Here is a 21,049-nt window from a genome sequence, read left to right as displayed (position 1 = left end):
TTATATAGGTAGAATTAGTCTGTACTGAAATTATCAAATATTTTTATTTCTGAATAGCAGTAGTTCTCGTTTGTCTCAGGCCTACTTACTCTAAAAATTTATTAAGAACCCCAAAAAGATATTGCAGGCTAGATCTATCAATATTTACCCTATTTAAGTTTAAACTGAGAAACATTTTAAAATGTACATTAGTAATATCATTTAAAAATATCCAGAATAAATCCATTATGTGTTGACATAAATAATATTTTAGTATTAAATAACTATCTTTTCCAAAACAAACGAGAAGAATACACTGTGCTTTATTTTTGCAAATCTCTTTAATGCCTGTCCCATTAGTAGAAAGTAGCTAGATTATCATATCTGCTTCTTTATTGAATATATTGCAATATGTTATTTTGTTTGATGGGTATGAAGAACCCTGATCTCACTTAGACATTTAGTTGTAAAAGGGAAGAGTATTCTAATAGCTTTTGCTTGTAAAAGTGGTTATTCTTCTTTGATACTACATAAAAACTTGACTAGTTACAATGTTGAATTCAAACCATATCAGCTAATTTTTTTGCACTCTGTAACATTAAAGTCCTTTGGTTCACCTTGTCCTTGCAATAGATTATATTTACTCATGCATTTTTTAACATTATGCATGCATTGGTCATTTGAAATATATTGGTTCACTGAGTTAGAGAGATCTTCCAAATATTGATACACTTCATTATAAAATATGTAAAAATCACATATATTTTTATTTCTATTGATCGCACCAGAAAAATTTTTAAACTTGGGGAAGCTCTAAAGCTTACAGTGGTGAATTGAAGTTTTCCAAAATTCTAATTTTTTACTTGAAAACTCAGACTTCATCACTGACAGCAAATCCTGTCAGTTGTTTTCCTTGAAGTAACAAGTCAGGTTCATATTTTTCGGAGGGGCAGGGGGGAAATAGATACCAAATGCCTAAGTGTGACTAACCATAGTTTATCTGTTAATCATTCTTTCAAATAAAAAGTTTGTTCCATGAAAAAAGTGGCTAGTTCAGCTGACAACTCAAGCTATTTTTCCTTCAGACAACCATCATATTTTAGTAGGCATAATCTTTGTTCCATGGTTAGAAATACATTGCTTAAATTATAAACATATGGGTTACTTTAGTTATATTTTGTTACCAATGTGTATCTCATTTGCATTATAGTCAGATAACATTTTCTCTATGAATTTAATCCTTTGAAATGCATTCAAATTTACTTTATGGTCAGATATTATAAATTTTTATTATGTGCTTAGTTTTCTTATAAAGAACAAGCGTATAATTTTCCTATACTTAATCCAAGTTCTCACAAACAACACCCATTATTATCTCACAGTTACGTGGATCTAGGCAGAGCATAACTCAACTGATTCTCTGCTTAGAGTCTCGCAAGAATGGAATCATGGTGTCAGCTAGGCTGCGTTGCTTTCTGGAAACTCTGAAGTTACATCTGCTTCACTTCCAAATTCAGCAGGCTATTGCCAGAATTCAGTTTCATGAAGTTGTAAGATTAAGGTCCTCCTTTCCTTGCTGGCTGTTAGCTTGGGGTTATTCTCAGCTTTTAGAAATTGCCAGCATTCCTTGGTTTGCGGACCCCTTCCTCCATCTCCAGAGTCAGCAATGGCAGTCCAAGTTCTTCTCATTCTTCAGATATCTATGGTTTCCCCTTCTACCTCATCTCTCTGCTGCTCCCTCTTCTACCTCAGGCGGGAAGAAGTTCTCTGCCTCTTCTGCCTCTGCTTTTAAAAGCTCATGTAATTAGACTGTGCCCAAATGGATAATTCAAATATCTTCCTATTATAACATCTGTAATCTTAATTCCATTTGTAAAGTTCCTTTTGCCATGTGATAGAACATATTTGCAGGTTCTAAGGGAACCATTATTCTGGAATCATTATTCTGCCTACAATAATGGGTATATATCAGAGGCTAGGTGCAGTCCCTGACTCCTAATGAAACAAATTAGTTTTCCATGTCTTAAAACTTTATATAAATAAAATCATATAATAAAATTATTCTGCCTCTGGCTTCTTTGACTCAACATTACCTTTGTATTATTATAGCAGTAGTATGGAACTTAACTTTCATTGCTCTATAGGATTCCATTTTATGAATATACTTCAATTTATTTATCCATTCTATTGTTGGTAGACTTTTTTTTTTCCAGTTGGGTCTTTTGTAAATACTACTGCCATGAACATGTGTTACATGTTTTGTAAGCATTTATACATATTTCTCTTGAGAATATACCTAGTACTAGAATTTCGGGGTAATTGGGGAACTAATTAGTTGTTGAATAATTTTCTAGATTTTTTCAACATTATTTCTTGATATAAAGATGTAAAAATAAAGTATTCCCCACTTTAAATGCTCAGAGTATTTTTTCAGAAAAATAAGAAACATTGTCAGGGAAAAAAAAGGACAAATGATTTCGCAACAAAAAAAGTCTGAGAACCTATTTACCTTATAACCAGACTGTTATGATGTTATGTATGATATTATACTATGAAAAATGGCCTTCCAAGATTGCCTGGGCTCTAATCACTGGAATATTTAAATATGTCACCTTGTATGACAAAAGGAACTTTACAGATGTGATTAAGTTAAAATCTTAAGAATAGGAAATTACCCTAGATTATCTGGATGGATCAAAGTATTCACAAGGGTCCTTATCAAAGGAAGGTAGGAGGATCAGAGTAGGAGATGTGACAATGAAAGCAGAGGTTTGAGTGATGCAGTTTCTGGCTGTGAAGCTAGAAGAGGGACACAAGCCAAAGAAGGGCAAGCAGCCTCTATAAGCTGGAGAAGTCAAGGAACAGATTTTCTCCTAGAGCCTCCATAAGAGATGCAGTCCTGCTGACACCTTGAGTTCAGCCCACTTAAATACATTTTGGGCTTCAGTTCTCCAGACTGCAAGATAATACATTTATGTTGTTCAAACCACTAAGTTTGCAGTAATTTGTTGCATCAACAATAGGAAACCAATGCATAGCTCTCTTTGGGGCTTTGAAATATACATTTTAAAAAAGTGTCTAAAATATTATTCTACAAATGAAAATAGAGGTTCCATGGAACCTAGTGACCACTGTAATTCACTGAGACTCATGCTGATATTATACAAAACAAGTAGATTCAGAGCCTATCAGTGCAACATTTATTTGAAAATAATGTTTTGAAAACCTTTCTATATAGGTAAAATATGCAATTTCATCCTCAGATTAGAAGGCATAAGGGACTGGGAGATATTAAACAACTGGATCAAGTTCACAGTAGAGCCAGGTCTAAGACTACAACATACTGTTTTGTCCCATTTTCTAGCGAACACCCTGTTCCTCCTCTCATTGTCTTTGGCACATTCATTAAATCAAAATATTAAATATTTGAACTACTAATGCACATACAAACATACAAATTATTTTACATGCAATCTCAGATTTTTATACTTGTTCAGGTACATTAAATAATCCAATTTTTTTAGGAAATATTTAGAACCTTTTACCATTAAATTTTCCAAAATGATAGAGGACAATGTGAAGAATTTTTCCTATTTAGCAAAAGCAAGTTTTTTTCCAGTTATCCTTAAATACTCAGTATGTAGTGGCATGCTGTATAATGGAAGATTTAGTTTTCTTTTTCACTTCAGTAAATGAGGGAAGATGTATGTTTTTAAACTTATTTTCATGATAGTTGTACCATTATGAGGATTTACAGTAACTTGTTTTACTCCCTCCTGTGATACATTACTTGATTGATTTGAAAATAAACTTTAAGTTATGAATCCCATTAGTTACTTTTCTTTACAAGACTTCATTTTATAATTTAATATTTATGTGTGATTATTTATTAAGCTTCTCTCTTTCTCCTTTGGGCACTAAACTTCCTGAAGTCAGTGCTTGGAACTCAATAGTTTATCACCAGTTCTTCATGCAATGCATTCCATGTAAGAGGCTCTCTTAACATGGTTAAATTAATGAACTGGAATGATAGAAGAATGTGAAAGCCATCATAATGCTTTCTTTTTCAAACCAAAAATTTTATTCTTAGAGCAGTGTTTTCAAGAATCATGAGAATGTAAAGAAATGCCAATTGTTAAGAAAATCCAAATAGTCTATTTAGAGACTCTTGTTCAGAATTATTTTTTACCATGTTATTAATCTCAAGAGTTAAAGGGAGACCATATATTTTATGTATATCTATTTGAAATATCTTTTAGGATATAACTATATAATTTAAACATTTATTTTTCAGGTAAAACTAATATGATTTTTATCTTCAACATGAGTTATAAATTACAGTAGTTAAATATACATGTATTTTACCTGAATTTAACACATTTTCTATGTACTGTAAAAGCATAATATTTTATGGATAAGCATAATATTTTTCATGGAATTCAGATATTTGTGAAATTTAGTTTTTTATATATTGTTTTATTACCTTATCAATTATATTCCCTTCTTATTGACATATGATAAATTTGCATAGTGAATGACATTTTATGTTCCTTTTAAAGAATACCGGAGTGTAATTTTATTTTCACTGAATTACAATTGAAGAAATCACAGCTCAGAATTGATTAGTAAATTGTTTAAATCCATACAGCTGGTAGGCAGTGGAGCAAAGATATAAACCCATAACTTCCAACTCCAGTCTATCTCTCTCCTTATGATTTTCCCATAGGGGAAATGATTTTTCCATGAGGGCAGAATGCATATTTAATTCATCTTTTTTCTCCACAATGCCCATATAAATTTCTTAACAAATATGTGGAATAGATAAAAACATGATTTTACCCACATTATAGCTTTAAGTAGTTGAGGCTGGTAAAAAACTGTGTCATAATTATGAAGTCATTGAATTAAAGGCCTGGAAATTAATGGGGAACCACTGCCTGTACATGTTGATACCTTTATGGGAAAGGTTACCAGTGGTTAGCAAAGATATTTCCCGACTAGGAAAAATAAATAAGATTAGCAAACAGAAATGTCAGGGGAAAGTCCTAGATGATGCAATGTTAATGTCCTTCAGATATTATTTTTTATAAAAGTTGAAATTTGAGGAGTAGCCAGTAAAGTGTTGAAATATATTAATTTTGCCATGTAGCTACTTTGTTTTATGACATCACAACAATATTTTCTCTCACCATAAATTTGATGCTTAAAAATGCATGTAAACTCAGATTAAAGAACAATAATTTCCCTTTAATACATTTAGTTTCATGAAAAATTCAAAACATTTCCTCTATTTCACATTTGTATTTGGTGAATGTTTTGTCATGAACTACTTTATGGCCATTGTTTCAGTAAGTTCTCTCATGTGACAGGATGGCAGAGCATGTTGGTTGTTTTTTCATCTTACATTTAATAGTTTCTAATGTATAACCACTCTTCTACATTTCCCCTAATCCCACATGCACCCCTAATCATATTTTAGCATTTTGTTACTTACTAGACAAAACATTCATCAGGAGCTGTAGAATGTGTTAAAATTCACACACTTAAAGCAAGTGGTCCTATCACTTCTCATGCCTGCTTTTAATAGAGGAAAACATTCTTGAAGCATTTCCTCTTAAAAAGATTCAGAAACATTAATGATATTTCAAACTGTAATGAGTAGCTAGTTACAGGGAGAATTAAATGACTAACTTGTAACTTTATATCAATGACTAATATGAAAAGTACTAAAATAATTATTTGGTAATTAATGCAAAAATGATAGAATTTAAATTACCTGAAAGTCATTTAAAATGTCAATGCATATGCTTTTTAAATAATAGGCTGTTCGTTTAAGATCTTCTTAAATTAATGGCAATAAATGTGCCATTTTATAGCTTAATGTAACAGGAACCCTTAAAACATCGACACTGGTGGATAAAAATGATGCTTGTATCATTATCTAAATGTGTTTATCAACTTTTTTTTTTTAAACGAGTTTATCACCACACAATTTTTTTTTTTTTTAGATTTTTATAAGCATGGCTTTTAATTTATTTATGTATTTCTTTATTTTTGGGTGTGTTGGGTCTTTGTTTCTGTGCGAGGGCTTTCTCTAGTTGCAGCGAGCAGGGCCACTGTTCATCACGGTGCGCAGGCCTCTCACTGTCGTGGCCTCTCTTGTTGCGGAGCACAGGCTCCAGATGCGCAGGCTCAGTAGTTGTGGGTCATGGGCCTAGTTGCTCTGTGGCATGTGGGATCTTCCCAAACCAGGGCTCGAACCCGTGTACCCTGCATTGGCAGGCAGATTCTCAACCACTGCGCCACCAGGGAAGCCCCCGTGTTTATCAGCTTTTAACAGTGAGATGTTATTATTTCCACGAGACTTGAGCATGGAGAATGACTAGATCTATACTATCTTTAACAATGTAATCAAAGGGCTCTTTTAATATATACATTTTTAATATGCCTATCAACTGATTGCAATATTTCAAACTTTCTCTAGTTAAGAGAATTAACATAAAAGTCACAGTTTTAAATTAAATGGCTATTAGCATATTACTGCTTATAGTGAGACAGAGGGAAAACACACATGAGGAATGCAGAAAGAGAGAGAGGGAGCTTTATTTAAAAACTGGTAACATTACCAAAGTCCCAGGATTTTGTGATTGTTGAGTAAGACAATTCATGTGAATGGTCTGGTGTATTTTTTTTTTCATTGAAATAGAGTTGATTTACAATGCTGTGCCAATCTCTGCTGTACAGCAAAGTGACTCAGTTCTACACATTCTTTTTTTAATATATTCTTATTTTTTGGAACCTAAGAAATAGCCATTAAATGTTAGTTTCATTAGTGCTATGACTCAAAATCCATTGCCCTTTTGTCTGCACTCAGTGGTATACTAAGGCTAGGATAAATTCTATAACACCAGCATTTCCACAGTGGTTTCTCATTACTCACAATAAGATTTTTGGATTTGAATTATCTTACAATTTTACTTTGGTTATACAGTTCTTAAAAATGATCCAGGGGCTTCCCTGGTGGCGCAGTGGTTGAGAATCTGCCTGCCAATGCAGGGGACACGGGTTCGAGCCCTGGTCTGGGAAGATCCCACATGCCACGGAGCAACTGGGCCCGTGAGCCACAATTACTGAGCCTGCGCGTCTGGAGCCTGTGTTCCGCAACAGGAGAGGCCGCGATGGTGAGAGGCCCGCGCACCGCGATGAAGAGTGGTCCCCACTTGCCGCAACTAGAGAAAGCCCTCGCACAGAAACGAAGACTCAACACAGTCATAAATAAATAAATAAAAGAACGTGAATTTCTAAAAAAAAAAAAAAAAAAAAAAAAAGATCCAGGTAATATACAGGGAATTATCAGCTGAAACAAACTGTTAACCTATTTAATTTCAAAATGAATGGGAAAACCACAGGAACAAAAAATAGATCTTTAAAGTAATGACTGTTCTGTGAGAATAAATCCTGCATACCCTATTGATATTGGGGTACATGAAGTACAACAGCATAATTCATGGTTATGTCAAGATGACAGTAATTGTAATATTAAGGGAAAAGATGGCTGCAGCAATATTTGAATGATTATATAATTTGTTGAGAGTAAATGAGCTGTAGCTTGTATCAAACATAAAATTCCCAAAAAGGCATCATGTGTGAGGATGGCAAATTCACAATGTTAGAAACATGTGCTAGGTATAGATTTAGATATGGAAATGGATATAGATAATGATATACATAGGGTATGGGTAGGGATAAGATAAATATGGATGTGACTATGAACATTGTAAAGATATAGATAGAAAAGTAGGCAACTAACATTCATTTCTACTCTTTTCTGTTCTTTCCATTGTATTGAAGTGCCTGTGAATCTTGGAACTACGCTTGCTAGACTACCTCTCTTTGCCAGCAAAGTTGTCTATTAGATTTTGCCAATGAAGGCAATTCCATAAGACTTAGAATGTGAATTGAGTATAACCCATTATTATGTCTTGGTAGGTAAGTGCATTGGATTCAGCAGGTGTTAGAGGTGAAGATTTTTCATCAGCTTACCAGAATTCTTATTTAAAACAATTGTTTCGGTGCTGCAAAAAATTGAGCTCGCAATTAGTGTTTTCCTGCGATTTCTGCAAATTTCTGATTTCTTGAAAGCTAGTGAAGGTTTTCTCTGACCTTCATACCGCAGCCTTAAATTCAGAATTCTTGTTATTAAATGTGTTCCTACTTTAAGTATGTCAGTTTCTTTCCTTCTTGTCTGAACCCTGAGAGATGCACAAATACTATAAAACCACTATCCCGTGGAGAAAACGTTTTCTTCCCTCAAAAACATAGCTTGAGAATATCTTCAACTCACTATATTTAGAGTCACTAAATTTACATAAAACACAGCATTCTTTCCAGTGACTTTGGATTTCATCTTCAGGATCCACATTTTATCCAGGACCTATGAAATACATTACCAGAAATTTTCTTCAAATTTCAACTTTTTCAATTTCTTCTCTATCTGCTACAAATACTGTAAAATTTCTATAATGTCCTCTCTTCCTGATTTGCTTTTTTTGATTCAATCAGTCATCTATCTTTCTAGCTACAAATGACCATAATTCCAAAGGCAGTCTAGTTGAATCACTGAGAAAACTTGAAGTACAGAGATCACTGTCAGACATTTAAATATATTTTACAATGTCCCCATGTTGCATAAACACCTGCAATTGTTAATGAACATATTATTTCCAAAGTTTGGGGGTTTTAAGAAGCAGTTGAAGTTAGTGACTGTGAGCCTGGATTCTAGAGTATACAACTGAATAACATATTCCGCTACTTGTCAGCAACTTAATATTGGGTAAGTTACTTTATCCCAATAAACTAGGGAAAATGTGAGGTTGATACTAGGAGTTATCCCATTGTTGTATTGTGAGGATTAAGTGGGATAATGCTTGTAAAAATTTAGCACAGTGCCTATGCTGAATATTATTTTTACCATAATTATTTTGATGATGAACCTACCCAGAGTTCATGTAATTAGCATAAATATGTTATGATAACTCTGAGGCTGGACTCTGGAATAAATCTCAATGTTGCCATTTGCTGTTGTGTGACATCGGGCAGGTTGCTTCCTTCCCCTTCTGTTTCCTAACTGGCAAAATGTAGATGAAAATAATACCTAATCCTTAAGTTCTTGTCAGTTCTAAATAAGTTAAGACAAGCACATCACTTGGAAAAATGTCCGGCAAGCACTACAGAAGTATTTGTTACTACTGATATCCACCCTTGATGACAAATGTGAGAATTAGAAAGTTCTTTCACACACCAAATCAAAATTATATTCTTGTAGCACCCAATTATTGATATTTATAATAAATTTGGATTGTTTGAACAAGTGTAATTCTCCAAATATATACTATTATGTGCTTCTCAGGTTTTTTTTCCCCCTAGATTTAGCATTCCTAGGACTTTTGATTTCTTTGGGTATAAAATTAATAATGACCCATTACATACTGTTTGCTTAAGGTAAATTGAAGGCAAAACTATGACCAAGAAAGAGATAAGAGCATAATAATGAGAGTATAATATATCTCCAATCATTGATAAAGTTTCTCAATTAGGCAGAGGGAGGAAGAGTGGGAGGGAGAGAGGGAGGAAGGAAGAGACTGAGCAGAACACATGTATCTTTGGGAACTTTCAATTTTTGAAATTGATTCAAGTGATTTGTCCCCCACAAACCCCGCCATCCTTTTTGGGTACATTTCAGAAACATCTAACAGGTAGTACTATACACACCTTATCATATGAATTTTACTATATTTCTTTACAGGTATTCTATGTTCAGTAAGAAAAAAAAAAACTTGATTCTACAAATATATGCTTTGCCTTCTTCCATACTGACAGTTGTTTGTTTGATCCACTTATTCAATGCGCATCAATAACAATTACCTCAAAATTAATGGCTCTTCCTATTTCTCAGAAAGGTGTTACTGGTTATTTCTCAAATTTAGCAAAACATGACATTTATATGACATATTATTTATCTATGTATTTAAAACGTATGTATATTAGAAATGTGGAATTTGTCTATTTTCTCCTGGCATTAAAGTGTTTGCTCTTAAAAGACAAATGACTGCACATTCAACTGATATTCCTACATAGAAAATTACATACATATTCTATATTCTTTATTATGTATTCCAATGATGAAGACAAATTATAATTTTTTTTAACCTAAAATGACTATAAAAAAGGTTTTGAGATTCTATGCCACTCACCAGTTTTGTGAATTTAGATATGTAAAAAAAAGTATTAAGGAGTAGTATTATATTATACATAGAGAACTGCAATTGGAGAGAGTTTTAAATAAAGCTTTATGTTGGTACTAACTGAAGATGTTCTGGTAAGATCCTATACAATTTAACCTAGATATCCTAAAATTTAGAAAATTGGGGACTGTTTTTCAAAATAGTTTTGGTTCTGTGTTTTATTCAATATTTTGTTTCCACAGCTGTCAGATAGAAGCAATTGAGTATATAACCACTACACTTACCAGATGTACATAACCATTAATTATACCCATTGTGCCAAACACCACTTTCTCATAAATTTGCACAACTACACTTTGAGATGATCTCTCTCTCACTCTCTCACTCTCTCTCTCTCTACACACACACACACACACACACATACATAACTGGTGAATGGCAAAGCATTTTGAAAACTTTTTCTCACAATACATGAACACTACATTTAAAGACAGCATTTAAAAATTGCATTTCTTTAAAAGTTAATGAAGTTTCTATGTGAGAAGATAAACTAAGGCAACCATGGGTTCTACATGGAAGAAATAAAAAATATTGAATTCTTTTTTAAGGCTAATAAATAGCCACATATCTATAACATTTTCTTCTAATTTGGGGATTTTTGAGAGCACCTTGTTAACAATTACACTTTGAAAATAGGCAAAAATTTGCCAAGATTTTCCTGGGAATCCAAGATGTTTTTTCTCCTTCTAACAGCCACTGATGTATCAGATACTGTAATGTATAACAGAGGAATATGAGTCATTGTCTATAACCAAAGTCAAAGCTTTTGATTTCTCCATCAAATCTAAATGAGATCCTTGCCGGGTAGAGTAATCTTAGTTGTAGGTTCTTCCCTTTCATCACTTTAAGTATATCATGCCACTCCCTTCTGGCTTGCAGAGTTTCTGCTGAGAAATCAGCTGTTAACCTTATGGGAGTTCCCTTGTATGTTATTTGTCGTTTTTCCCTTGCTGCTTTCAATAATTTTTCTTTGTGTTTAATTTTTGCCACTTTGATTACTGTGTGTCTCGGCGTGTTTCTCCTTGGGTTTATCCTGTATGGGACTCTCTGCGCTTCCTGGACTTGGGTGGCTATTTCCTTTCCCATGTTAGGGAAGTTTTTGACTATAATGTCTTCAAATATTTTCTCTGGTCCTTTCTCTCTCTCTTCACCTTCTGGGACCCCTATAATGCGAATGTTGTTGCGTTTAATGTTGTCCCAAAGGTCTCTTAAGCTGTCTTCATTTCTTTTCATTCTTTTTTCTTTAGTCTGTTCCGCAGCAGTGAATTCCACCATTCTGTCTTCCAGGTCACTTATCCGTTCTTCTGCCTCAGTTATTCTGCTATTGATTCCTTCTAGTGTAGTTTTCATTTCAGTTATTGTATTGGTCATCTCTGTTTGTTTGTTCTTTAATTCTTCTAGGTCTTTGTTAATCATTTCTTGCATCTTCTCAATCTTTGCCTCCATTCTTATTCCGAGGTCCTGGATCATCTTCACTATCATTATTCTGAATTCTTTTTCTGGAAGGTTGCCTATCTCCACTTCATTTAGTTGTTTTTCTGGGGTTTTTTCTTGTTCCTTCATCTGGTACATAGCCCTCTGCCTTTTCATCTTGTCTATCTTTCTGTAACTGTGGTTTTTGGTCCACAGGCTGCAGGATTGTAGTTTTTCTTGCTTCTGTTGTCTGCCCTCTGGTGGTTGAGGCTATCTAAGAGGCTTGATGGGAGGCTCTGGTTGAGAACTTAAGCTTTTACATGAAAGCTTTTCCCCATGATTTTCATTTGTTCTTGGAAATAATCCTAGGAATCTCTCAAAACATATTTTAAAAATACTTAAGTATTTTAACCTAAATGAGGCTTTTTCTAGAATGAAAAACATTGATATAATAATAGTGGGATTCATTTTATATTCATGAAATATAAACTTATGTGGTCATTTTCAAAATTTTATTTGCATTATTGACCTAAAAATTAACCAGGAAGAAATAGATCAACACAGTGAATCAGTTTCATAATCAAAAACAACTGCTTTTACATTTTCAATCAACAAACATTTTATTGAGCCTCCACTATGAATTAATCAAGAACATAGTACCTACACATCATCTAAAGTAATATATTACTATCTTAACATTCTCTTATCCCAGGTTAGAGGACGAAAACCTCAAGAGATTAGCTGAAATCCTTGTCTATATCAGCCCCTCTGCAAAGATGTAGACTAAGCATGGGGAGATGCTTATGGAGGAGAGCCTGGAGAGATCGGGTTACATATTAGGTAAAATCCAAGGGAGAGAGCAGAGGTGAAAAATTCAAAATGTAGAATTCAAGATCTAGTTATAGATGAGCAATATTGAGAGGGAAGTAAACAGCAGGGACTCAGCAGCAAAAAGAGGGTAAAAAGGGGAATTCTCCCTGACGAGCTGTCTGCACACAATGCCTATATCAAAATGTTATGCCCAGAGCTTGCTATTTATGCTCAGCTTGTTAAAGGGAAATAGAAGTGAAAAGAACTTTTTTTTTATTTCCCTATTGAATGAATAGTAATTGATATTTTGTCAGTCTATCAGAACCAGAAAAAATTGTACCATTTGGAAAAGAATTCATATGACTTTCAGGTGACATCTTGTTATTTTTAAACTAGAATATTTTATAGTTTATAATTAACATAGTGTTAAAACTAGAATAATTTTCTGTCCTTTTTTGGCTACTCATCTGCTTATTTGTAAAATATTTGTGGAATAGCTCTTTAAGTGTTACACTGCCACGACAAAGGTGTAAAATATATACCATGCTTAGCAGTCGGCAATGGGTGTTGAGGAAATAGTTATCACATGCTAGAAATGTAAAGACCTATTTTAGGCAGTGGCACAGCATTTGTTAAAGTATTTGACTTTGAGGGCTTATCATGAGCCTATTGAGCTTTTAATTCTAGAGAAAGTGGCTTAAAAAGCCAGAAAGTGATGTGCAGAACTGTTGCCTGCCTTTAGAAATATATAACAATAGATTTGCCCTTACAAATATACTGCAATATAGAAACATATTACACAAAAAGTGTTCAAGCAAGATTTGGCTGGGTTTCAAGCAGATATCAAAGGGAAGAGAGTTTAGAGATAACAGCATTCTGTAACTGGAACAGCCAACTACTTCTGGATACAAATATTTTTATTAAAAAAGATTGAAAAAGGATTAGAGAACAAGGGCCTCAAAGTTATGAGATAATAGTGAGATTAAGGGTGCCATCTTTCCACAAAATTCTCATGTTTCATATGGCCTCAGGGTAGCCACCAGTAATTTGAGAGAGAAAAAAAGGTGATGGAGAAAAAATAAATAAAACCTATTCTAGAACTATGTTTAGAAAATAAAAGTCAAAACTTTGATAACAGTTAGTGACATATGAAACTCAAGGAAAGCAAAAAGGCCACAGTCTTACTAAATTATTGTAGGAATTATATTGCCAAATCATCACAAGCCAGAATAAAAAGCAACTTTGAGCCTTAACACAGGCTCATTGTGTCTCCTTCTACTTTCTTTGCTCCTGAAATACCATGCTCACTTTATTGCCTCTTACTTCCCTGGCCTCTGACTTCTACATCCTTCTCCACTGCTTCTTCCTGACCTCCATGGTCTCTGTATCTGGAGTGCCCATGCCTCAGTCCTCAGATATTTTCTCTCTCAGTCCCAATGTGTCCTCATCCAACACCATGGTTTAACATTGCTTCTTTCTCCCCTCAACTCCATGTTTGTGTATCCAAATACTCACTTGACATCGCTACCTCTGTGCCTAATAGGCTTTAAAAATTAACATGACCAAACCAAACTCCTTATTTCAACCTCCATCCCAACATGATCATTCTCTATCTTCTTCACCCAGAAAAATATAACTAGATTTTTTTTCAGTTTTTCATGACAATAAAACCTAGAATTTTCCTTGACTCATGTCTTTTTTTCCTACCTTAAATCCAAACCCTCAGGAGTGGCACATAAACCTAAGGAAAGATTTATTTCAATCAGAAAAATACAAATTCAAACCATGAGACAGCTTTTTACACCCAAAGAATTTTCAAAAATTAAGATCCCTGGAAAATATTGTGTTGAATATGTCCAATATGAAGACATTGTCAATTATAAATTATTCATTATACATTGTTGGTGGTATTGTAAAGTGGTATAACCACTTGGAAAAACAATTTGCATTATGTGAATGTGAGTAAATTTCAACAATTGCATTTTCTGTATACACTGAAGCAGCCCTTCTTCTCTGGAATCTGAGAGAATCTCTTATACTCTGTACCAGAAAATATATACAAATTTATTCATAGTCACATTATTTGTAATGGCAGAATTGAAAGCAATACAAATTTTTTCTTTTAGAAAATAAACCAGTACAGTGCATTATATCCATAAGTGAAGTGTAGTATATGCATAAGATTGGATAAAGATGAATGAAAATGGATGAACTAAAGCAATGTGCCACAACATGGATGACTCTTAGAAACATTATGTGGAGTCAAAAAGCAAGTCTCCAAAAACTATAACAGTATGATATATATTTTTATGAAACTGACAAATAAGCAAAATTAAACTTTATGTTGTTTAGGGATATATGCATGTATGATTCAACTATACGTCTGGAAAAAGTTTAGAAAATGATGGCCATAATGTGGAGAAATGCTTGTTACTGGTGAGAAATCAGAGTAAGGCCAGGGATGGATAGGAAAGAAACAAATATTGTCACTGTCTTTGTTAAGTTATAGGCTTACTGGTGTTCATGCTAATATAATGCATCATAATCTGTATGTTACATAGTTACATATTTATATATAAAATATATTTTTTAAAAGAGCATAAAGCGAACATAGGAAATTCATGCAGAAATACGAATTGACACATCAAACAATACCAGTATAACAATAAATCTTGTGTGGCAGTGGGTTGTATTAATATTACTTTTCTTTTTACTTGAATATTTTCCAGTGATCACATCTCACCCCAAAATATTTGACTTTTGTAATTAGAAATCATTATTTTTAAAATGAATGAAATGAGGTTGCTCTGATTGGTTCATGCAGGTAAAAAAAAAAAAATACCACAAATATATTGGTAGCTTTCATGGCAAGGTTCCATATTCTATGCATTTTTTAGCCCTTCTATCCACCAAGAAAAGTGTCACATATATGGCAAGATTCTGAAATTTTATTTTTGAACAAGTACCTCAAAGAAGCAAATCTTTAAAGAAATATACATATACTGTATTAATTTTTAATATATAGAAGTTTGAAGATAATATTTTATTACCAGATCTTGCCACTGATTTTGTAATGTCCTTATATTTGGTATATGTGTATGTACAAATTTATGATCACTGATATTTTCTAATATTAGTGTTTTAAAATCTGCATTTAGTTAGGAAGATAATTTAGAAAATAATTGTTTCTTGAATCCTTTAAATTAATTTTTTGTCCTTCCAAACTTTGGTCCAAATAACTATTATAATCTTTATAAAATCAATATAAATTAAGGATTTGTTAAATACCACTTTTGAATTTATATATAGTTAACTTATGATGTTTTTCTAAAAATACCAGTTATAGATACAATAAAAATGTCTTCTAAAAAGTACATGACCATGCACTTAATTATATATTTTTTATTTGATAAATTCAATCCTTCTTCTATGAGGGCTCAATATCTTCTAGATATATTTAGAATATCAAATTGAAACATCTATGAAAGATTAGTTCTCTGTGACACAATCATTTTTATGGCACATATATGCCTTTGGATGTATGTTATGTCATAAAAGCAAAAGGGTAATTTTTTAAAAAGTGGATCCTGATATAAATATGGGTCCTTTTCTTATACCCTTTAATTCTCTTGACCTTTTAGTTTAGATTTAGTAAAATTGCAGAATAAAATAAATGGTTAATAAAAGTTATCTGATTCTATAGTTGTCTAGTTTAAAGTAAATCTTATCCATCATTCAAAAATGGTATAATTGAAAAATAAAAATAAATGTAACCAATGAGCTGTGCTCTAACCTATTTAGATTCAAACTTCAGTCTCTTGGAAACCTAATTTTTTGATCTTGTGAAAGTTATTGATACTTCTGAAATTTTTCTCATCTGTATAATAAGAGTATTGGGAAGAATATCTGAAATGATGTTATGAGAGTTGCGTATAAATAGCCTGATATAGCCTGTGTATTCAGAAGATGTTAGTTTTTAACAGATACAGAATATCTATAGATCCCCTTAGAATGCATATATTAACAAATCTAAAAGAATTCAAAAAGAGCTAATCTGGGATGCCTAATCTTAAAGTTTTATTTAGGGTTTTAGTTTGCTAAATGAAATTTTTAGTTATGAAAAACATTTATATTTATTAGAACATCAAGTTGCTCTCTGTGAGATAAACAGGCCTTTTGATATGCCATTTTACAGTTGAGAAATGAATGTTTATGAAGAATGAGTTACTTACACAAGAAATATTGCTAGTTACTGGCATAACACCATGTGTAGTTTACTTTTAGGGTATCAGTGCTGTTTTACTGAAAACCGGCTAACGGAAGTAAACTTTTCATAGTTTTGCTGTAAAAGATTGAATAAATATAATCCATAGAACAAAGTGGTTAAACTCGATGATGACATCTTATGTTTCATGTTTTGACCCGTGTTTTAATGGTTTAATTTAGTCTGTTTCTTTACTAAAAGCCACCTCAATTCTTTTTGGCAACATGCCTAGGATAGACAACAAATGATTGTGTGTACTCTTGAATCCTTGCCTTACTCAGATTTGAAAGAGTCTTTTATGTTGACAAAAAGTTCTAGAAATGCTGTCTGTCCTTGAGATCTATCCAGTCATTAATTTGAATGCTACAAAGTGAAGAATGATATCTAAGGAGAAGAGTCATTAACTGCCTAAGGTGCCTCAAAATTTTAATTGGCATTTTTTCTAATTAGCTTGTATGCCCTATGGCAATGAAATACATCTTAAGTAAACTAAACTTTGGGGGAGGAGAATACTAGCCGCAATATAACAATTTTTTCAAGCTCGTCCATAGAAAAACCCATTTCTGTTCTCAATTTCTGTGTTTTGTGGAGTCTGTATTTTCTTTTTTTAAATTTTTTTTTTATACAGCAGGTTCTTATTAGTCATCAATTTTATACACATCAGTGTATACATGTCAATCCCAATCGCCCAATTCATCACACCCCCACCCCCACCCCCCGCTGCTTTCCCCCCTTAGTGTCCATAAGTTTGTTGTCTACATCTGTGTCTCAATTTCTGCCCCGCAAACTGGTTCATCTGTACCATTTTTCTAGGTTCCACATATATGCGTTAATATACGATATTTGTTTTTCTCTTTCTGACTTACTTCACTCTGTATGACAGTCTCTAGATCCATCCACTTCTCAACAAATGACCCAATTTCATTCCTTTTTATGGCTGAGTAATATTCCATTGTATATATGTACCAGAACTTCTTTATCCATTCATCTATCGAGGGGCATTTAGGTTGCTTCCTTGACCTTGCTATTGTAAATAGTGCTACAATGTACATTGGGGTACATGTGTCTTTTTGAATTATGGTTTTCTCTGGGTATATGCCCAGTAGTGGGATTGCTGGATCATATGGTAATTCTATTTTTAGTTTTTTAAGGAACCTCCATACTGTTCTCCATAGTGGCTGTATCAATTTACATTCCCACCAACAGTGCAAGAGGGTCCCCTTTTCTCCATACCCTCTCCAGCATTTGTTGTTTGTAGATTTTTTGATGTTTCCCATTCTAACTGGAGTAAGGTGATACCTCATTGTAGTTTTGATTTGCATTTCTCTAATAATTAGTGATGTTGAGCAGCTTTTCATGTGCTTCTTGGCCATCTGTATGTCTTCTTTGGAGAAATGTCTGTTTAGGTCTTCTGCCCATTTTTGGATTGGGTTGTTTGTTTTTTTAATATTGAGCTGCATGAGCTGTTTATATATTTTGGAGATTAATCCTTTGTCCATTGATTCGTTTGTATTTTCGATACAGTGCAATTACTAAGGTCATATTTGGATTAACAATAAGCAAAATTCATGTTGCCATTTGGATCTCATTAATATAAGAGATAAATGAGAAAAACCTGGTGTTACTTCTCTTTATTTATTGAGTATACATTTGTGAATATCACACATGCAATTACCACACACACACACACACACACACACACACACACACACACACACACTACCTACGCCCTGGAGTCAGGCGGTAGCATATCTGCATTTCCCAGACATTGTGTTATATGAGAGAGATAATCAGGATACAAGGACTGATTCTCACTCTGAAGGTGGAAATCTATAGAGACAGCAAACTGGATTGGGTTGTATCACTCTTAGTCAAACCTTTCTGATAGCCTGGAGACAGGGACTTGGAAGTACAGTTAAAACAGTGGAGTGCACTGCCATAGAGTATACCCTATGGCCATTTGTTTCTATGGTCTAACAAGTCATTTAGAAATTTTCTAATAATTTTTGTGGGAAAGTTGTTTTCTACCTCAACATTATACCTACAGGAAAGGAGACAGATCACTGTGTTGCACTGAAAGGAGCAGCGATTAGGATGAAGAGATTTTAACATGAGAGGTTATATGAGAAACTCGGGGAACAAAGGAGAGAAGAAAAGAGACAAGATTAATCATGAAAGAAGAGAACTATAGTGACTGCTCAAGAACGTTTATGGGGACACAGCCAACATTTTCTGAAGGAGGAAAGTCTACCAATTACACAAGTGGGAATTCTAGCTACAGACTGTTGTTTATTCATTCTAATTACTATTCCTTGATTATGTCACTTAGGCTTGTGAATTCTATGGTTATGTCATGAATCCAGCGAATTTGTAATATAAACAAGAAATAGCGACAGAAAATATTACGTCTTTTATACCTATTCCTCACTGCACTGAGAAAAAATGCTGGGTGAATCACTGATAATCAATAACAATAAGGGGATAAATGGAGTTCAGAGAATTTAGCAACAGTAATGAAGTGTATTTTGTGTCTATGAACAAAAGGTTAAATTGATTATAGATAATCACACTATTGATTATAGATAATTTACACTAAGTAATAAAAAACTAAAGAGGTAAAGGATAGTTTTATCATAGAGATAGGGAGAAAAAAATAAGACAGGCCTTCTGTAGCAAAATTTATTTAATCAAACAATCATGTTTTAAAAATTACTTTAAATATGCTTAATTTTAACTGTGCTCAGAAGCAGCCAGCCAGCACACATTATTTAGTTGTCAATTCTAAGATTCTTTAAAACATAGGCCATGTTCATTCTTGTTTAGTATAATACCCACATAGACTAAAATGAACCTAGACGCTTTCACACCTTCAAGACTGATCATAGACCTAAATATCAAATCTAGAATTTTAAAGCTTCAGAAAAAAATACAGGAGAATATCTTTCCATCTTTGGATAAGCAAATATTTGTCAGACTGTTTACAAAGCACTAAAAAATAAAATATTAATTAAATTGGACTTTGTCAAAATTTAAAAGTTCAGCTAATCTAAAGAAAGTGAAAGAAAATGAAAAAGCAATCATAGATTGAAAGAAAACATTTGTAATGTATATATTTGTTAAAAACTGGTATAAAGATTGTATAAATACACATATAACTTATAAAGACAAATGAAACACCCAATTAAAAAACAGGAAAATATTTGAACACGTTATAAGATATATCAATAAAGGGTCAGTAAGTACATAAAAAAGTGACTAGCGATCACAGAGATGAAAAATAAAAACAATGAAGATTGACATTCTCAAATATTATTGAAGATGTGGAATAATCAGAGCTCCCATACAATGATAGTGTAATAAAAACGGGGCAACCACTTTGGAAACCTGTTTGGGAGTTTTTAAAATGAAATTAAACATATATTTACCCAGTAACTCAACAATTTCCCTGCTAGTTATTTATCTAAGACAAATGAAAATGTATCCACAAAAAGACTTATGCATGAATGTTCATTGTATCTTTATGAAGAGTATCCCAAAACTTAAAACAGTCCAAATGTTCATCAACAGGAGAATGAACAATTCATAAAATAAAATGTTACTCAGCAACAAAAAGGAACAAACTGTTGGCACACACAATGTGGATGAATCTTACAAACATTATGCTGAGTGAAAAAGACCAGAAAGAAAACAATACATATTGTAACATTCAATTTATATGAATATTTAGAAGGGGCAAAACTAATTCCTGATGAAGTAAACTAGTAGTTGCTTGTGAAGATAGACATTGACTGGAAAGAAATACTATAGAACTTTCTGGGGTTATAAAAATGTATATTAATAAGGGTGTGGGTTACATGAGTATATTTTATCAATACTTAATTTACTGCTTAAGATGTAAATACTGAGCTGTAGAAAATGTATGCCTCAATTTTAAAGTTTGAACTTTAATAACATACTTATTAATTTAAACAATTCAAAATATATTTCAATGTTTTCTCCTTTAGTCAACATCAAGAACGAGATGTGCATATATAAATATGCACACTTAAAGTTTGCTTCTATTGATTTAGAGCTATTATCTGGACAATAAAATAATTGTTTAGAAAAAAATTAATTTTGATATACACACATAATTATTTACATGTCATATTTTTTAACTTGAAAAAGTACTTTTTTCTTCACAATTGCTTTTTCATTATTATTTTAGTATGTAAACTTAGATTGTAAATTTGAAAAGTTCAAATATAAACTTTCATGATATGGTTCTGATTCATTTGAA

At 32.9% G+C, this 21,049-nt stretch overlaps 1 protein-coding gene across 3 annotated transcripts in view; it reads right to left on the bottom strand.

Annotated features, from left to right (window-relative positions):
• Positions 1 to 21,049, bottom strand: part of CSMD3 (CUB and Sushi multiple domains 3) — a 1,196,954-nt gene that overhangs the window by 1,023,752 nt on the left and 152,153 nt on the right. The gene's annotated exons all lie outside the window — the stretch shown is intronic.

This window comes from Balaenoptera musculus, chromosome 17 (assembly GCF_009873245.2).
Source record: "Balaenoptera musculus isolate JJ_BM4_2016_0621 chromosome 17, mBalMus1.pri.v3, whole genome shotgun sequence".
Lineage (NCBI taxonomy): Eukaryota > Metazoa > Chordata > Mammalia > Artiodactyla > Balaenopteridae > Balaenoptera > Balaenoptera musculus.
Note: the sequence above shows the minus strand (reverse complement) of the source record. Positions and strands in the feature narration are given on the sequence as shown.